At 41.7% G+C, this 19,759-nt stretch overlaps 1 protein-coding gene and 1 non-coding gene across 2 annotated transcripts in view; both read right to left on the reverse strand.

The window, feature by feature from the left end:
* PPARGC1A (PPARG coactivator 1 alpha) overlaps positions 1-19,759 on the reverse strand; it is a 510,332-nt gene that overhangs the window by 401,884 nt on the left and 88,689 nt on the right. The window lies entirely within an intron of this gene.
* TRNAW-CCA lies at positions 8,936-9,007 on the reverse strand. The gene has a single exon. It is a non-coding gene; the product is annotated as a tRNA-Trp (tRNA).

Below are 19,759 nucleotides of genomic sequence, written 5' to 3' on the forward strand. Positions count from 1 at the left end.
CTTAAAAGCATGGGAGGAGAAAAAGCAAAACCGTTTCATCAGGAATGGGCTCTTTGGGAATCTCTGGTTCTGTCAAATGTTCTCCTTCCTGATGCCAAAAACCAGGTGTTCTCTGGGAGGAGTAACTATGGACAATATGATAGGAGAGGGCAGAGATATTCTAACTAGTGAGCCTTGCTGTGCCTTTAGAGTGAAAACTCAAAGCGGGGACTGAGCCAAATCTTCTTCCAGACCTGGAAGAAGGCAATAACAGGAAAGCTGTGGGTGTGGATTCCTCAGAACACGAGGGAAGAAACTGCTGGCTGCAGAATGAGTGATTAAAAAGTTTGTCAAAAAGCCAGAGCTACCCTCCAACTAAATGGTTCCCAAGTCCTGGTGGCTGGTCCTCAATGGGAAGAGCATGATTGAGAACTGTAGTGGTCAAGAGGTAAGAACACAGCACCATTAAATGTCCCAGGTCCTCCCTTAGCACATAGATCAAAAATACCAGAATCTTGATGATTTTATTCAAGAGTGCCCCTTCTCAGGACTGGCCACATGTTCTCATACCTTTGAGCATTTGCTTGTGTTCTTAATTCTAGCCTGTTCTCACCTAGAAGGTCCAGCTCAACACAGTTCTAATCCCTGCCTTCAAGATGCAGTACATATTCCATGCCAGAGGAGCACGGGCTTTGGAGTAGGACACAGACCAGCTCCATCTCACATGAGACATGTGCCTACGGGAAGCCACTTACCTCCCCCCAGCCATTCTCCTCACCTGGAAAATGGGGCTGACAGGATCTATTTCATTCGTGGAGCTATAAATACCATGAGAGAATTAGAAAGGAGAATAGAGGCTGGACAGGTAGAAAATTCTAAATCAGCACTTTAGGAGGTTTTGATTTAGCTGAGAGTGGGATACGAAGGAGTAGCTAAGGGGAAGAGGTAGTTTTCAGAGGTGCAGATGGTAACTCGGGAGGCCAGGGTAGACATTGGCAGGGAGCTATCATGTCACTGAGGACCAGTCATTACACAGGGCACTGGGAGATGCAAAGGTGAGCAAAAATATGACCCGTTCAGTCATAAGCTTCCATTTCAATGAAAAGAAATGGCCTTTGGAGCCAGGCCCATCTGGGAGTGAATTTCAGCTCAGCCGTATTCTAACAACTGGTCTTGGGCAAGTGATTCCAACTCACCAAGGCTATTTCCTTAGCTGTAAGATGAGGTTAGCATTAGCTACCTTTCAGCATTTTTCTAAAGATTAAACGTGTACCTCCATAAAGAGCCAGTCCTATAGAAGAAGGCATTCATGAAATAGACACCCCTGATTTTCTTCTTCTTGGAGCTTTTTGCCATGCCAGAAACATCAAGTGTTTTGTTTTCATAAAGGTAATATTATAAGATTTGTGGAAAATAGACACCAAGAAAATATTTTTTCCATCTTTTTTCTAAAAATTACTAGCATACCAACTATTCTTATATGTATGGGAGAAGGAAGTGGCGACCCACTCCAGTATTCTTGCCTGGAGAATCCCGTGGACAGAGGAGCCTGGTGGGCTGCCGTCCATGAGGTCGCAGAGTCAGACACGACTGAAGCGACTTAGCAGCAGCAGCTGTATGTATATATGTTTGGCTGAGCACTGTGGCCTTCATACAATATTCTTTATTTCTTCCTGAAAAATAAAGGATCTAATGATTTGAATGCTTCCCCCACCCTCATGATCAACAGCAATGCCGATTTGTGTATGTTTTCACTAAATTATGTGCCATACTAGATAAAAGATTTGTTTTGAAAAACAGCCCCTTCCAAAAATAAGAGAGTTTATCAATTCCAATCATTCTTATCCAAAATTAGTTGTCAAGTTTCAATGGCTGAAATGAATTTAACAACATAAATTTGGTACCGCTGCTGAATGACTAATGCAACCTTGTCGAGCTGGCCTGAATACGCAGCCCTGTTGGGGTTCACCAGCGACGTTTAGAATATCAGCACTTTGTGTTATAATAGAGCCTATTAACAACAGTTGACTGACATTAGATGTACTCAAACTAAGCATCAATTAAAAAAATATGCTGACCTCCCCCAAAATTAAGAAGCCGTTGTACCGCACTCACCAAAGGGAAATCGGAATAATTACTGTGGTGTTATGAAACCAACTTATTTGACTAATAGCAATATTTTTTCACTGCCACAAAAAGCCAGCAAATACATTATGATGCTGTAGCAATATTGATATTCATAAAATCTCATTAGGCCAACTGGAAGTCAAACATTAGCCAATCATGCTCCTGACTCCTACTTACAGATCAAAGTTAAAGATGTGCTTTAGCCAGTTAAAAACAAAATTGAATTTGAGATCTGCATGGCTCTCATTAAGCAGCACTCTGTTAGGCTGTGTTTAAGATGAACAGCCCATAGGGAGCTTTTCCCAAACCAACGAGAACGCCTCTTTTCCACATTAAACTAGAAATACCATGACTATTCATTCATTTAAATAAACACATTTTCAAGCAGTCTGGATTTCCACTGTGCTGCCCTCTCTCTGCTTGGTCATTTCACCTTAAGCAAATTTATTTACAGCAAAATGAAAATCCTGTTTGAACCAAATAATTCTCATTTTCCAAATAGACATCTATGTATTGTGTCTGTAGTACAATAAGCAACTCTCTTCCTCGTGTGTCTCTTTCTCTCTTGTGACATTAGTGCTTAATGAAAAGGAGAGGCAAATACACTGATTTAAACAGGTGCTGTGAGTGAGCTGAGCTCCACGCGGAGGAAAGCGAAGTTGATTCAGGCGGGAGCAGAGTCGCGCTAGCACCCGGGGCAGAAGCAAACTCTGGGAATCCTTGACTATGGAAACAGATCAGGGGCTCCTTTGCCTAGATGAGACCATGTTTTAGAATTCCAATAAGCAGCACAAACACAGCCATGCCAGCAATATGCCTTTCCTCTCATGCTGAGATGGTTCATTGCTTCTTCAACATCATTTATAGCCTACAACTGGGGGTTATTCCACAGGGTCGCCAGGCCAGGGAGCAATACCCAGAGACTGACAGCTTTGAGCTGAGCCTCAGGTTCTGAAACTCTAACTGTATCTCCATGGTGCCTATATATATACATATATAATAAAATCTCCCATCTAGTTGGTTTATACAAGGGACATCAAACAGGAAGAGGTTGATCTGATCCTGTTGCAGCCTTTCAAATGAGTTGCCTTGGACGGTCTATTTAAAATTACTGGGAGCTGCACCACATTACCTTTGAAGACACAGCCTTCGTAGCTTGCAGCTCATGGGGAAAGCATGATTTAGCCAATGCCTTGTTCCTAGTGTCCAGATTGGGAGGAAAATAATCCTTCTGGCTCTACACACTGGCAGGCCTCGAATTTCTATATGGCAGTAAGGTGGGGGCAAGCAGGTTGGAATGGGAGCTGAGGGGACCTGTCTCAGTGTGACATTTTGCTTGGCAAGTACACTGTTTTGACATTGCATATTCATTTGGTGGGAGGGGAGCCTCCCCGGGGGGAAGCTTCCAAGTCCCTCCAAGCTACTCTGATATAACTACTAAAAGTAACTACAGTTGTCTCTTTCTTAGAATCTGACTTGACTCTCTTTTAAATCTCTTAAAATATGCGCACATTTGAGGAAAGAAAAATAATTTAAGCAAAAAAGTAGAAGCTTTCTTTTTTCAAATCAGAAATTTCTAATGGACATACTACCAAATAAATTCTATGATGAAAAACTATAAATTTTTCATTTAAAAAATAAATAAATGCTGGTGTTCACAATCCTGTACTTAAAAATGCATGAAATTTGATCAAAATTATGACACTAACAGGTATCATGCATGCAAAGTATTAGGATGATGAAAGTAAACAAACCTTTGTATATAAACTTTCAATTCATGAAACATTTTCAAATAATATGAACTTTCCAGATCTTTGCTAAAACCCTGTCAAAGGAAACACTGGCTCACTAGTGAAGTGGCTTGTTTGTATTCACAGTACACTTAAAAATAGCAGCTTCAAGTTCAGAACCTCCTCAACCATATCACAGCTTTGTCTCCTCAAAAATGTTTGCATTAAGGATAACTACCCTCCTACCTCAGGTATAGAATAACATCACAGTAACAATGAGCACTCCTAGAGCCTGGTTTTTGGTTTCTAATACAATTCTCCAATAAAAGAAACCAGGGATCCTTGCAGAAATGGCTGATTCTTGGACTAGGGCAAGAAACAGAATAACCCTTGAGTATCTTGTAGTGCCAGAAAGTAATGTTCAAATATACACACACACATACACACACAATGATGGGAGCATGTCAAAGGGACCCAAGAGCCAACAAAAAGAATCCCCATTTGCCAAAGCTGAAACAAAAATAAATAACACAGACTATTTATTTATTATAACTCAGAGTATAAAATAAATATCTGCAAGACCATTCTAATATAAGTAAATAATACAAATACATAAACGAAGGAGACAAATCTCTCATGCAACAGAATTCCAAATAATTTCTGCACATTTGCCACCCTCAAAGAGGTGAAGTGTAACTTCAACTTTTTAAGTGTGTGCAGTACATTGTGAATCCCTTTCAAAGAGTAGCATATGGCAAAAGGAAAAATAAAGGAATAACTTTACAGTGGAGAAACCTGACAGACACTACTTCAGCTAGATGATCAAGTTAAACAGCAACAGTGAAAAATCATGCTGATAGTATGTACTTTCTTAATATGACATGATTTACCTCCTCACAGAATTCCACAAGCCTAATCTAATCATGAGAAAAACACACAGGACAAATCCCAACTGAGGGACATCCTGAAAAATGCCTGACCAATCCTTTTCAAAACTGTCAAGGTCATCAGAAACATGGGAAGTCTGAGAAATGACCACACCCAAGAGGAATCCAAGGAGATGTGACAACTAAATGTAATGTGATGTCCTAGATGGAATCTTAGTGAAGAAAAAGGACATTAGGTAAATAATTAAGGAAATATGAATGAAGCATGGACTTTACTTAATAGTAATATATCAGTAATGGTGCATTAATTGTAACAAAGGAACCATACTAACCTTCAGTTCATTTCAGTTGCTCAGTCGGGTCCAACTCTTTGCAGCCCCATGGACTGCAGCATGCCAGGCTTCCTTGTCCATCAGCAACTCCCAGAGCTTGCTCAAATTCATGTGCACCAAGTCGGTGATGCCATCCAACCAACTCATCCTCATACTAATCCTAGATGTTAATAATAGGAGAAACTAGGTAGGGGTATATGGGAACTCTATATTGCCTTTGCAATATTTCTGTAAATCTAAAACTGTGCTAAAATGCTTATTTTAAAAAGGATAATCTCTGCAAAGATCTAACAAAGTCAGAGCTATGACACACAAACCATTTTACATGATCTAAGGATGGGATTTAATTCAGGGTTCCTATCACTGCAGATGGTGACTGCAGCCGTGAAATTAAAAGACACTTACTCCTTGGAAGAAAAGTTATGACCAACCTAGATAGCATATTCAAAAGCAGAGACATTACTTTGCCAACAAAGGTCCATCTAGTTAAGGCTATGGTTTTTCCAGGGGTCATGTATGGATGTGAGAGTTGGACTGTGAGGAAGGCTGAGCACCGAAGAATTGATGCTTTTGAACTGTGGTGTTGGAGAAGACTCTTGAGAGTCCCTTGGACTGCAAGGAGATCCAACCTGTCCATTCTGAAGGAGATCAGTCCTGGGATTTCTTTGGAAGGAATGATGCTAAAGCTGACACTCCAGTACTTTGGCCACCTCATGGGAAGAGTTGACTCACTGGAAAAGACTATAATGCTGGGAGGCATTGGGGGCAGGAGGAGAAGAGGACGACAGAGGATGAGATGGCTGGATGGCATCACTGACTCGATAGACGTGAGTCTGAGTGAACTCCGGGAGTTGGTGGTGGACAGGGAGGCCTGGCGTGCTGTGACTCATGGAGTCACAAAGAGTCGGACACGACTGAGCAACTGAACTGAACTGAACTGATGATTTCTGTACAGTAGCTCTCATGGCAGCCCTAACACTTCAGTCATCTGAGTGTTTTATAACAAATGTTTTAAAACTATAAGATCATCCATAGTCTGTGGGTCATCCTTCTTTACCATTGATCAAACTAGTAAAATACTAAAGGCAACAGCTACTAAGGAGACAAGGGAAGGAAAAAATGTGTGGCAGGTGGTACCACCTGTGCTACCTGATTCCAGCTCCAGCAATCCTCTATTGAGTGGCAGCAAAGCGGGGGGAAAAAAATCAGTGAGTCACTCACAGCTGGGGAGTCAAAGGAAACAACTTCCGCCTGAGTGTGTGTACCCGGTGTGAAAGAGATCAGAAAATTGCAACTTTAAATGGCTTGGGTATTGACAGAGCAATCCATGTGGTGGCTAAGTGGACATTAGTGTACTATAAAGTACCTGTTGGAACCTCACGAACTAAGTTATTTTCCCTCCTACCTCTATACCAAGAGGGTATTAATCTACTGAGAGGAAAAAAAAGAATTCTTGATTTTTGAATTGAGCTAAATTGCAATGCCAGGGCAGGGAGGGGTCCAAGTAAGACTTGAGTCAGTAAAATGAGATGGCTGAGCTCCTCTGAGCCTGGCCACTTCCCATCACCCATCTCTGGCAAATGCTCGGTGTATCCCATCAGCTCATTGATAGAGCGGAGGTCCTCTGACATCCATGCTGATATCCCATCTGTTTAGTACCAAAGAGCAGTTTTATGTCTCCAAGAATCATGGTGCAGTCTTAGTTTTACAAGAGATGTGAAAAGTTCTTATATCCAGTGAGTCATTTGTCACCTGATCTAGCACCATAGAATGTCTGCCAAAGGATCCTTCGGCCTCTTTTTAGGACAAGAACCTCAATACCTCACTACTTTTCACGGCCTGTCCCAAGAGCATCTGTCTTGCTGTATCTCACTGTTCGCTGAACCCATGGTAGGCAAGGCATGAGCAGGGAAGCTGGAAGAAAACTCAAGGAGTTGTAGGAACTGTGGACATGTTTATGCTCTCCTGACTGGCACAGCAGCTGTAGCAGCGGACACTCTGTATTCTCCTGTGGTTGACCCAGCAGATGCGGCCATAACGTAGTTGCAAGGGCGTTTCAGGAGGTCCTTATATAAGACCACGCCACAGTTGAGGGCACAGTGCTACAAATGATCTCAGCTGTTACATAATCATTATTTACCAAACGTGGGGCAAGAGCAAGAGGCTGTGTGGCAAGTGAGCTGGACCACCACTATCTTGGCTAATTTTCTCTTTCCCTACAGAATCATTGTCCCATCTTGATTCCGTTTTACTGACATCCTCTCTTAATGTCACTCCCTCCCGTCTAGCCATCTGAGGTCCTCACGGTTGCTTGTGTACTTCATGCACACTCTTGCCACAGGGCCTTTGACTTGCCTTTCCCTCTACCTGGAACACTGCTGCTGCTGCTGCTGCTGCTAAGTTGCTTCAGTCGTGTCCGACTCTGTGAGACCCCATGGACTGCAGTCCACCAGGCTCCCCCGTCCCTGGGATTCTCCAGGCAAGAACACTGGAGTGGGTTGCCATGTCCTTCTCCAATGCATGAAAGTGAAAAGTGAAAGTGAGGTCGCTCAGTCATGTCCGACTCTTAGCGACCCCATGGACTGCAGCCTTCCAGGCTCCTCCATCCATGGGATTTTCCAGGCAAGAGTACTGGAGTGGGGTGCCGTTGCCTTCTCTGACCTGGAACACTATTCTGCCCTATACTCACATGACTTGCTCCCTCACCTTCTCCATGTCTTTGCCCAAGTGTCACCTTCTCAATGAAGCTTTCCTTGACTACCTCATTGTAAACTGTTTCATTCCCACTTTCATTTCTCTAACACTATCCTTGTTAATGGCTTAATTTTTCTCTACAGCATTGATTACTGTCTAACCTATTATATATTTTCCTCTTCATCTCTTTATTATCCTAGTCTCTCCTCTAGTATATAAGTTCACTGAGGTCAGGGCTCTTTGTTCACTGTTTCACTCTCAGCACTGAGAACTGTGGTTTGCATATGTCGTCACTAAATTCAGAAATATTCATGAACAAATGAGTGCTTAACTCTCAAGCAAAACTTTCTGTTTAAGCAGCTCATATTTATAGAAACCTTATACACCACCCCTATTTAAAAAGTAAATCCATAATATGCCATACATGACAGTCTACTTTTATGTTATTATAAACTTCTTATCAACATTTTAAGACTGACTTTTGGTGTAGAAAGTAAAATCACCTTATGTACTAAAAGTGATGATAATAACACAGGTTTCTTTTGTTTCTTAGGTAGTAATTAAGGAAATTCACGAATACATGTGAAATGCATTTCCCATTCATCTCTGTCCTCCTCTCTTCTACAGAGAGCCTAGCACACTGCTTTTCATATACATCCACACAAAAACTTTTACATGAATGGTCATAGCAGCATAAAAATCAAAAAGCAAAAGAAAAAATTACAAATGTCCATCAATTAGAAAGTGAAAAAATAAAGTGTGATGTGTCCATACAAAGGAAAACTATTAAGCAATAAAAAGAATCTACTGATACACACCAAAACATGGATGAACTTTCAAGACATTATGCTACACGAAAGAAGCAAACTTCACACGGTATAGGATTCTCTTATATAAAAAGTACAGAAAAGGCAAACCCACAGAGACAAAGTAGATGAGTGATTGCCTGGGGCTGAAGGTGGGATTGGAGGCTGAGGGGAAATGGACACGAAGAATATTTCTAGAGTGATGGAAATATTCTAAATATGGATTGTGGCGATGGTTGCATGCTTATGTAAGGTGAAGTCGCTCAGTCGTGTCTGACTCTTTGCAACCCCGTGGACTGTAACCTACTAGGCTTCTCCATCCATGGGATTCTCCAGGCAAGAACACTGGAGTGGATTGCCATTTCCTTCTCCAGGGGATCTTCCCCACCCAGGGATCGAACCCGGGTCTCCTGCATTGGAGGCAGACGCTTTAACCTCTGAGCCACCAGGGAAGCCCTGCACAATTATGTAATTTACTCCAAATCATTGAGTTATACATTGGAAACAGGTGAATTTGAATGAATGTTAAGTACACTTCAAGATATTTTAAAATGAAAAAAAAAAAAGTGTTCAGGACGCAGCTAGGTGTTATCTCACCACTACCATTTTGTCCCAAGTAAATACACTGGACAGTGATAGAGGAAGATCAGCCTCCAACAGTGGGTTCTCTAGGAGGGCAGAAACCTCTAGTCTTATCAGAGGGAGAAAAGGCTGATGATACAGAACCCCCAGATGTAGTACAATAGCAGAGCAGAGCACTGAGAATGAAGTTTGAAAGTGGTCTCTGCCCTTCTGGGAGTTTTCCAACTAGAAGAAATGAGATGTTTGGATAAAATCTCAATTTAAGAATATTTTAATTCCTGAGCCCCCAAAGAGAGAGCAAATTCATCAAGCATTTATTCACTCAATTTTCAAGTAAAGACTGAACATTTACTTGGTGCTCTCTTGTTTGGGCTTCCCTGGTTGCTCAGGCGGTAAAGAATCTGGCTGCAATGCAAGAGACCAGGTTAAATCCCTGGGTTGGGAGGATACCCTGGCAAAGGGCATGGCAACCCACACTAGTATTCTTGCCTAGAGAACCCCATAGACAGAGGAGCCTGGCGGGCTACAGTCCATGGGTGGCAAGAGTCGGACACAACTGAGCAACTAACACACTATCACTTGTTCGGTGTTGGCGAAACATGGATGCATCAGACACAAAGAAGCCCAGAAAAGCTCTGATACTGTCACTCAGGGCTCAGGAAGATCCAAAGGAAACCCCTGGTTCTCTCTCCCTACTGCTGAGATCTCCTGGGAGGAGAAAGGAGGAGACTCTGGCAAGCTCACAAATCTATCTCCCTCCAGGATTCTAAGAGAAGGATTAAAGCCCTGAACGTGCTCTGGGGCTGACCATGAAAGAAGGGAGGGCCTGGGATATTTTAGATAGAATTCCCTCCCTCCGTTGAAGGCCTGGCCTTCTGGGTTTCTGCTTCCCTGTCGGTCTCTTTTTCTCAGGCAGACAGTTCATCCGTTGAAATCAATAGGTAAAAAATCAATAAAATGCAAACACGGGCACTTTACCCTTGCTGGTTTAGACTCTCTCCTTTCAATCCTAAAAACAACACAGTGTTTCCTTCACATCAACTCCCTTCGTGGCTTAAAAGCCTCTTCAGTTTTTGCCATCTTACTGCTTTCCTCGGTTCCGATGTGAAGTCACCTTGCTGTTTATCCAAGGAAGGTGACTAGTCCAAAATCCGGGCATCTTGTGTCCTGGATTCGTTCGACCAGTATGAACTGCACGTTGCATGTTAGTCCCTTTGAGCTTTCTCATCAGCGCAACAGAAGACTGTGGACAGGTTGTGTTGCGCACCCAGGGTGGTCAGAGATGGCCTGTGATGACAGCAAGTTCTCCATCCCCGGAGGCATTCAGACAGGGTCAGAGATACTGGAGTTGACATTCTATCATTCAAGGTGTTGAATACCACCACTGAAGTCCTCTGATTCGGTGATTTTGTTATTCTAAATGGGCATGACAGAGCCATAAGATATTATGCAAGCAAAATAGCCATGTTCGGTATTGAACTGGACAAGAAGTGCCCTCCCCACAGAAATTTGCAGAAACATCTGGAAAGAAGCAGATTGTCAAAGACCAGACAAACTGAAGTTGAGGAGGTGGAGCCCGGGTGCATGAATATCAATGAGATTGTATCTGTACAGAGCAGTTGGAAAAGTCAGAAGCACTGGAGTACATTATGAGGAGAATAATACAGCCTGATGGTTGAATGAGGCTGAACTGGGTTCCTATTTCACTTCTGCCATTCACTGCTACGGTAGCTTGGCAACCTCATGCAGGTTACATAATCTTTTTCCAAACATCAGTTTGCTCATCTGTGAAATGGGAATAATAACTCAGAGCATTGTCCTGTAGATTTAACTGGATAACATTTGTAAAGAAGGACAGTCCCTGGTACACAGGAGCTTCCTAGACATTGTGGTTTAGTGTTATTAATTCTTACTCCACTAAAGTGTCTAATTTTCTAGATGGTCAGCATGGAAAAGAACTATCAGATACACCACAGACTGTGAGGTACAGTCCCAGCAGCTCCAGATAAAATGCCAGGCTTGCTAGACCATAGATCTAATACCTGGGGTACCTCTTAGGCATCCTGTGAAGATGCCTGACTCCTCAGAAGATTCATCACGACCACGGGGAATGCATTTTTAGGATAGCTCCATGCTATCAGCCAACCAGCACTGAAACTGTGTGCAGCGGACAGGGTCGGCTCTGAGAGAGCTAGGCAGAACTGTCACTTTGATTTCTATCTCTTTGGGAAATCATGCTTCATAGACTGATACTCATTTTAAGTTTAGAATACATTTGTGGGCCTTGCAATTTGGACTTATACAAAAAGAAAAAAAATCATTCTGTCAAAGAATTGCAGCCATGCCACCCTGAGATGGTCACGATGGAGACAGAGGGCACACAACTGGACACACACCTGAACCACCGTAAAACTGACCACAGAGGTTGCTTATGTCACTAACTGTGGGAACCAAGGGCCATGTGAATGGGATTAACATCCAATTCATGTGCCTAATTTAGCCCCATGGATGACCAAAAGCCAAAGCAAAACACCTGATGAATCCTTGCATTTTCTCTGTTCTCACTACTCCTTTCCAACCTAGTCTGACCCCCAGAATCAACTGGGATGCTTATTCGATGCAGGTTCCCAGGCATCTCTTCTGGACATTCTCAACTGACAACTCAGTTGGGAGGCCTGGGAATATGTATTTGAACAAGCAGCTTAACAGAAGACAGGCAAGTTTGGAGAATACTTGTCTTAGTGCCAAGCTGTTTATTGTTGCTTTGATTCTTTGATAAGCCCTCATCATCAAGGTCCCAGAATATGCCAGAACCTTTCCATGATAATGCACATGAGACATGTCTCTCAGTCTTCCCAATTTCCATGTGACGCAGCGACAGTTGTTCCCATTTTAAAGACAGACACTGAAGCTCAGCCAGGTAAGAGACTTGCCCTGTTAAGTGTCAGAGCTGGGGTTCCAAACCACATCTTATGACTGCCACCCAGGCCCTTTTTCCATGATCTCACGGTTGCCTCAGCAATCTAAATCACTCCTCTATCAACAACTCCCAGACCGATGATCCAGGCAACCATATGGGACTAGTCATGAGATCTTCCCAGACTAATTCTGACATGTCTTTCATAGCAACAAAGAGCAGCTGCATTTCAAATACGATGTCACTGGCTGGAAATGGCACCCTGCCCAACGCCTGGCCTCTTTAGACATCCTGTGAAAATGCCCTAAGAATGTTCCTGCCAAGTGTTTATTTTCTCTGGTAATACTAAATACAAATATTGTCTCCCTGGAATCTGGTAGCTTGGGGCCTATGTATAACTTTATAAAAGTAACTATGCCTCTACACAGTGCCCAACAGAGGCCTCAATATATATATATCATTAGTTCACTAGCTTCACTGTTGGGTAAAAATGCCATTAGAAAACATATCATTTACCCAATAGACTGAAATGGATCCCAAGGACCTATTCCAGTCTATCAGGTAATTATGGGGGAAACCCTATATTATTTGCTGGAGAAAATGGAATCCCACCCCAGGAGGCATAAAGGTCCATCCCTAGCTCTTCGTAATAAATAGATGATCCCATTTTTGTGATAACAACCACTGAATTTACTCTGATTTCTAGGGCTTTATTCAAAAATCCTTTTGTTGCTTTATATATATAAAATGGCTAATGGCTCCAAGCCAACCATAAATAATAAAATACCTAAAAATGCATTGTAATCCCATTCATAGCTTTATTTAGCAGGAGGGAATACAAAATCCTCTGAAATCTCATTTATTTCACAACTGTGGTAATGACCACTTACACAGGCAGCATATGGCACCCTTTCATCTCCCAGGGCCTTGGGAAGCTTAGAAGCCGCAGGCCCAGAGTCAACTGACCCATCTTCAAATGCAACCACTCTGGGGACTCCAACTAAGAACACAGTGAATAACAAGGACTTAATCTTCACTCTCGTCATCTCAAGTCTTGAGGATTGCTGGACCAGGACTTTTCTTCCTCCAAAAAACCACTCTTAAGAGCCTTAGGCTAGAGCAGCAGCCCCCAGCATTTTTGGTACCAGGGACCAGTTCTGGGGAAGACAATTCTTCCATGGATAGGGTAGGGAGGATGGTTTTCATTTCACCCGCCATTCACTTCCTGTTGTGCAGCCCAGTTCCTAACAGACCATGGACAAGACCAGTCCATGGCCCAGGGGTTAGGGACCCCAGGGTTGGAATATAGCTGTAGCCCCCAGAACCTACCACAACCCCTGGTATTCTGAGGCTTTGCAACAAAGGTATGTTGCATGAGAAGTTCCCTTCTTCCAGCTTTAACACCCTACAACTCAGTCACTATATTCACTGCTTTGTTCCAGTACCTAGAACAGTGCTGACACAGAACAAAACTACCTTTTTAGCTGGTGATTTTTCTGTTCTTTTTGCAACATGCTTCAACTGCTTTATCGCATGGCCTTTACTTCATGAGCCTCCATCATCCCCCACTGTCCCACCGACGGTGAAAAACTGTAATGGGGAAACAACACAAGATTCATCCTTGAAAGCAGAGTGGGGAAAAGTAGAGCTAAGAGATGTTCAAAGGCGGAAGAAGACAAGGTTACAATATGGACGGCTAGTGAGGAACCAGAAAACAGCTATATGCAGATGTTTGGCCACTTAGAAATATATTTCCTGGGACAAGTATCATATGATATTGCTTATAGGCAGAATCTTAAAAAAAAATGATACAAACGAACTTATTTACAAAACAGAAACAGTTTGTTCTTAGGGAGAACAAACTTATAGTTATCAGGGGCAATAGGTTGTGGGAGAGGATAGACTGAGAGTTTGGGATTGACATGTACACACTGGTGTATTTAAAACAGAAGACCAATGAGGACCCACTATATAACACAGGGAACTCTGTTCAATATTCTGTAATAACCTAGATGGGAAAAGGATTTGAAAAAGAACAGATACATGTATATGTATAACTGAATCACCTGCTCTACACGTGAAACTAACTCAACACTGTTAATCAGCTATGCTTCCATGTAAAATAATTTTTGGATAAATAAAATAAAATTTAAATATATATACACACATATACACATGTATATATATGTATGTGTATACATATATATATATATATATTTCCTGACCATGCAGAGTGGGCAAAGCCCCATGCTAGACAAACCTCTATCAAGCATAGAGAAGACCTGTCACTTCCCAGCCAAAGGCCCACAGCAAAGAGTTAACCTCCTCAGAGAAGCATAACCCAGGTTAAGAAAATAACAAGAACAACAATAATAATAATAGTGATAAAAATAATGCCAACTGAGAGAACCATGTGGAAAAGACAGACTGGACACAAGAAAGCAGAGCCAAGAAGGAAAGGTCAAAGGTTAAGAGTACAAGCAACAAACCATGGCAAGAGTAACAATCTGCTCTGTTTTATACATTCTACACCAAAGGCAGTCAAAAGTCCTCGTGATTTTTAGAAAGATGTCTTAAAACTCAATCTTTATGACTCTCTGCTATCCCAACACTATACAGGAAGCTCCTTGAGGGCAGGGCTTGGGCAGTGTCTTCAAGCCATGAAAGAACTCTTGGGCTCCTTAGTGCCTGATAGACGCCAGGTACTCTGGGAGGTGATGGACATGCAAGTAACAAAATACAGTTGCTCTGTCTTCAGGGAATTTACCATCTAAAGAAGGAAACCAACAGGAAGCAAGTCGCTTTAACTACATCCAGGATATCTTAGAACAGACATATGCAGTGAGTCAACCAACACTTATATGTATTAACGCAGACTCCATTTCCAGGAAATTATCTGCAATCTTTAAGGTTACCTTATAAGGGAATAGGTTTCTCGGTATGCCATACAGAGATTATCTTATAGTAATATACTCCTGCAAACAGCATGGGGGAAAACAGTACAACTCAAAGCATATTTAATGGGATGTTTCTTGTTTTTTAATCAACTATATGAAGTTTTGGTTAAAAGAAGATTTCAAGAAATCAGAATCCTCTTTTCCCTTCCCTTCCAGAAAAGGAAAAAGAAAAAGAAATGAAACAGAACTCCATAAACCACCATCATTCACTCATCATTCTTTTCTTGAATTGAAATGCATCTTGGACTGTCTTATTGGAAGCCAAAGTAGGTTTGAATAAAAAAGATTAGAGAAATGTGAGAGAATGCCCTCATGATGGTACCTGAATGTTCATTTTAATATGCAGTAATTTAGCACTTTGTATTTGCACTCACTGAGATTTGAGTAAATTCCAACCCATGCCTTTTAGAGGCTTCCCTGGTGGCTCAGAGATAAAGAATCCACCTACCAACGCAGGAGATACAGGTTTGATCCCTGGGTCAGGAAGATCCCCTGGAGAAGGAAATGGAAACCCACTCCAATATTATTGTCTGGGAAATCCCATGGACAAAGAAGCCTGGCAGGCTACAGTCCATGGGGTCACAAAAGAGTTGGACACAACTTAGTAACTAATCAACAACACATGCTTTTCAGAGCCATACAATCTAGTGCTGGAAACAGTAAGCAAAGAAGCACTTTTGTTAAAGGAGTTACCTGCTGTTATGATATCTAGGTGTCTGTTAGTTCAGTTTAGTCGCTCAGTCGTGTCCGAGTCTTTGTGACCCCATAAATCGCAGCACGCCAGGCCTCCCTGTCCATCACCATCTCCCAGAGTTCACTCAGACTCATGTCCATCAAGTCGGTGATGCCATCCAGCCATCTCATCCTCGGTCGTCCCCTTTTCCTCCTGCCCCCAGTCCCTCCCAGCATCAGAGTCTTTTCCAATGAGTCAACTCTTTGCAGGAGGTGGCCAAAGTACTGGAGTTTCAGCTTTAGCATCATTCCTTCCAAAGAAATCCCAGGGCTGATCTCCTTTAGAAGGGACTGGTTGGATCTCCCTGAAGTCCAAGGGACTCTCAAGAGTCTTCTCCAACACCACAGTTCAAAAGCATCAACTCTTCAGCGCTCAGCTTTCTCACAGTCCAACTCTCACGTCCATACATGACCACAGGAAAAACCATAGCCTTGACTAGACAGACCTTTGTTGGCAAAGTAATGTTTCTGCTTTCCAATATGCTATCTAGGTTGGTCATAACTTTTCTTCCAAGGAGTAAGCGTCTTTTAATTTCATGGCTGCAGTCACCATCTGCAGTGATTTTGGAGCCCAAAAAAATAAAGCCTGACATTGTTTCCACTGTTTTCCCATCTATTTCCCATGAAGTGATGGGACCAGATGCCATGATCTTACTTTTCTGAATGTTGAGCTTTAAGCCAACTTTTTCACTCTCCTCTTTCACTTTCATCAAGAGGCTTTTTAGTTCCTCTTCACTTTCTGCCATAAGGGTGGTGTCATCTGCATATCTGAGGTTATTGATATTTCTCCCGGCAATCTTGATTCCAGCTCGTGCTTCTTCCAGCCCAGTGTTTCTCATGATGTACTCTGCATAGAAGTTAAATAAGCAGGGTGACAATATACAGCCTTGACGTACTCCTTTTCCTATTTGGAACCAGTCTGTTGTTCCACGTCCAGTTCTAACTGCTGCTTCCTGACTTGCATATAGGTTTCTCAAGAGGCAGGTCAGGTGGTCTGGTATTCCCATCTCTTTCAGAATTTTCCACAGTTTATTGTGATCCACACAGTCAAAGGCTTTGACATAGTCAATAAAGCATAAATAGATGTTATTCTGGAACTCTCTTGCTTTTTCGATGATCCAGCGGATGTTGGCAATTTGATCTCTGGTTCCTCTGCCTTTTCTAAAACCAGCTTGAACATCTGGAAGTTCACAGTTCATGTATTGCTGAAACCTTGCTTGGAGAATTTTGAGCATTACTTTTCTAGCGTGTGAGATGAGTGCAATTGTGAGGTAGTTTGAGCATTCTTTGGCATTGCCTTTCTAGGTGTCTGTACTTTAAAACAATGCCTGTAATGAGGAAGGGCTACAAGTTCTAACTGGCATGTTGCTGTTAGATTCTTTTTTAGTAGCATTACTCAAATAACATCATAAATGCATGTGAGACTGCACAGCAGAAGAAAAGAAACAACAAATGTACTGAGTCTTTTCTTAGAAGAGCTAACAAACAGTGAGATCTTTATTATTATTTTTTAATCTGACTTTGTACAACATCACAGCATGTTCTACAGTCTTACTTGAAGCAGTTAACTGTGGGGGGAAAAAACACTGAATGTTCCTTGGAAAAGACTGTCCATTTCTACCTGCTAATGCACCATCTAAAATGACCATTTATATGCACAATCATTTACCTGATGCATAATACTTAACTTGGAAATTATCACTAAGAGGTACTGCCAGCTCCAGCATTTGAGCACAGAATTTTGGTGCAAATGCTAAAGCATTTCTACAGATAATGAAGCACTCAACAAAGTGCCCTTTGTTAGACAATAAAAATAAATGATTTCAAAAGCCATCAACTGGCAATGAACAAATACATTTTATAGTAAAGCAGTTGGAGATTTGGGGGTCAGCTCATATTTCACTACAATGGGTTTGTTTTGTCTTTTGTTTTTGTTTCTTTTTTAATCACAACCTACTCGGTATTCTCCACCTATAGTTTATCTTAGTTTTTTTACAAATAATAAAAAGAGTCACTGCTGTTTATGAAATCCTTCTTTGTGCCAGGACTGGGCTAAGCAGTTTGCAGTCATCATCTTACTGACGCTTTGCATCCCTTTATGAGGCAAGTTCTATTATGATGTCCCTTCTACAGAGGAATTTGTGCAAAGTTAGCACATAATCTTTCAAAGAAACTTTGTAGGTTTCAAAGTATTTTGACGTAACTGGTCTGATTCACATGCCCTGGTTGCAACTGTGAGCGCTGAGGGGCTGGTGTGTATTTGTGTGTGTGTTGTTTTTTAGATACAAGGATACCATGACACACAGAAGTGAAGTGATCTGTCCAAGGAGACATGCTTGCCAAGTGGAATGGCCACAACACTTCACTTCCCTATAACTACTTCCCTTTGCAATGTAATTTTGCAGTTCCTCCCACCAAAAGGTGAAATCTCTTTCCCCTTGAATCTGAACTAGCTTTGGGATTTGTTTTGACCAATCCAATGTATGAAAGGGCTTCCCAGATGGCTCAGTGGTAACGAATCTGCCTGTCAATGCAGGACACATGGGATTGATAACTGGGAAGATTCCCTGGAGAAAGAAACAGCAACCTACTCCCGTATTCTTGCCTGGGAAATCACATGGACAGAGGAGGCTGGCAGGCTACAGTCCACGGGGTTACAAAGAGTTGGACACAACTTAGTAACTAAACAACAACAACAACAAATGTATTAGAAGCAGCATTGTGCTGGTTCTAAGAGTCAAGTGGTCTTACGCTCTTCTGTGCTCTATCTGCCAAGAGAACAAGCCATGCTAGCCTGATGAATGTTGAGAGACATGTGGCCCAACTACCTCCATCGTTCAAGATGACAACCTGCAAGCCCCAAATCCAAGTGCCTAGTTAACCATCAGCTCACTGCAGATGTGTGTATGAACCCAGATGAGACAAACCCAAATTACAGAACCACAGAATTGTGAGCTAAAAGGAAGATCATTATATTTAACCATTAAATCTTGGGCTGGTTTGTTATACCGCAAGAGCTGACTAATACCGTGGCATTGCTGAAAACAAGAGTTTGGAAGTCAAGGCTGTCTCAACTTGTATCCTTTTTATTTGCTACCAAAAAAAAAAAAAAGAACAACTAGATTACTTTGTAATTAAAAAATAAACATTGGGTGTGGGAGGGTTAAAGTAACACTAAAAGATAAAAACATGAAATTACTTGATTTGAAAAGCAGGTAAGAGTTAATTATTCCTAAGAGTGTGTGTTTCATTACAAGATCCTACCCACCATGCTACCAAGGAGTGATGTATCTCCAGGATTTACCATGATTATTGCCACACTCCTCCAATCTATCAGTGTGCCCTCCTGCCATGAAAGACTGCTCATGAAAGACTACGTGCTCAATTTGAGCTCTAAAAATATAATAGGCATGAAAAACTTTTAGTGGTATTTACATACATAAAATTACCTTTTTAATTAACATTGCATTAGCTCAATATTCTGCAGATCTTATTCATTTATATATCACTTTCACAATCTTTGCTAATCTCCAAACTACCAATATTGGTATTTGCTGAATATTTTTCTTCAAATGAAATTCAAATTGACTCACGTTTTTTACTTTGCTTAATCCTAAGAGATAATAACCATAAGATCACTTGTTTTGTAAACTAATAGTATATTTTTCCACATAACTGTTAAAGTACAAATGCATACATACATCTGTGTTCCATCTAAAATCATCTTGCTTGTCAGACTAGGAAATACTGCAGGATCCATATTTGATTGACTTCAACTCCTTACCTTTGGCTACTAGCTACAAGGGAAGGGCAAATTGCAAAGCTTTTCTAGGCCAAAAGGAACTCTGATGGAGATGACAATTCCATTGGTCACTTTACCAACATCCTGCCATCTGAAGAACCATGCATGAGTGTGCTAGTCCTGGATCCAGCAAGCCAATGCTATTTCATTGGTCTCAGCTGAGCTTTGGCTTTTTAGCACTCTTGATCTGAATAAGCTACTTGAGATGGTGCAT

The sequence above is a fragment of the Oryx dammah genome, unplaced genomic scaffold, assembly GCF_014754425.2.
Source record: "Oryx dammah isolate SB20612 unplaced genomic scaffold, SCBI_Odam_1.1 HiC_scaffold_3, whole genome shotgun sequence".
NCBI lineage: Eukaryota > Metazoa > Chordata > Mammalia > Artiodactyla > Bovidae > Oryx > Oryx dammah.